The 1,098-nt window shown below is 49.0% G+C and overlaps 2 non-coding genes across 2 annotated transcripts; both read right to left on the bottom strand.

Moving 5' to 3' along the window:
* Positions 1-348: 348 nt before the first annotated feature.
* On the bottom strand, positions 349-467 carry LOC123178775 (5S ribosomal RNA). The gene has a single exon (XR_006489841.1). It is a non-coding gene; the product is annotated as a 5S ribosomal RNA (ribosomal RNA).
* A 367-nt stretch (positions 468-834) lies between these two features.
* LOC123178774 (5S ribosomal RNA) lies at positions 835-953 on the bottom strand. Its single transcript, XR_006489840.1, has one exon. It is a non-coding gene; the product is annotated as a 5S ribosomal RNA (ribosomal RNA).
* Positions 954-1,098: the final 145 nt, after the last annotated feature.

Raw genomic sequence — 1,098 nt, 5'->3', positions numbered from 1 at the left:
GTCCCTTATGCTTGCCACTCCCAGGTCCGCTCCAAAGACGATTCTACATTCTCACTACCATTACAACCGTTCCCTAACAATGGATAATGTCCTATACTACTTACTCTCCCGCTCAATCACGGAGACGAGTTTTCCACGGTTTCCACCCCTCCCTCCATACCGCAGCAACACGAGTTTTTTCCACCCCTTTCAGAACGCGCTCTTCGCGCCACAAAGCCGCCCCAAGACGCGCGAGCAATGAGCATCGAGCTTAAACATATCGCAAACGTCAAACATAATATAACGGGATTAATATATATCGCGCACGTGCGACATGTTTGTCACAAGGCGCAAAAAATAATTATAAAAGGAATGCAACACGAGGACTTCCCAGGAGGTCACCCATCCTAGTACTACTCTCGCCCAAGCACGCTTAACTTCGGAGTTCTGATGGGATCCGGTGCTTTAGTGCTGGTACGATCGCATCCAACATGTTTCCCCGTCTTCGTCCCTTATGCTTGCCACTCCCAGGTCCGCTCCAAAGACGATTCTACATTCTCACTACCATTACAACCGTTCCCTAACAATGGATAATGTCCTATACTACTTACTCTCCCGCTCAATCACGGAGATGAGTTTTCCACGGTTTCCACCCCTCCCTCCATACCGCAGCAACACGAGTTTTTTCCACCCCTTTCAGAACGCGCTCTTCGCGCCACAAAGCCGCCCCAAGACGCGCGAGCAATGAGCATCGAGCTTAAACATATCGCAAACGTCAAACATAATATAACGGGATTAATATATATCGCGCACGTGCGACATGTTTGTCACAAGGCGCAAAAAATAATTATAAAAGGAATGCAACACGAGGACTTCCCAGGAGGTCACCCATCCTAGTACTACTCTCGCCCAAGCACGCTTAACTTCGGAGTTCTGATGGGATCCGGTGCTTTAGTGCTGGTACGATCGCATCCGACATGTTTCCCCGTCTTCGTCCCTTATGCTTGCCACTCCCAGGTCCGCTCCAAAGACGATTCTACATTCTCACTACCATTACAACCGTTCCCTAACAATGGATAATGTCCTATACTACTTACTCTCCCGCTCAATCACGGAGAC

Source organism: Triticum aestivum, unplaced genomic scaffold (assembly GCF_018294505.1).
Source record: "Triticum aestivum cultivar Chinese Spring unplaced genomic scaffold, IWGSC CS RefSeq v2.1 scaffold30616, whole genome shotgun sequence".
NCBI classification, from domain to species: domain Eukaryota; kingdom Viridiplantae; phylum Streptophyta; class Magnoliopsida; order Poales; family Poaceae; genus Triticum; species Triticum aestivum.
This window is presented reverse-complemented; position numbering and strand designations above follow the sequence as displayed.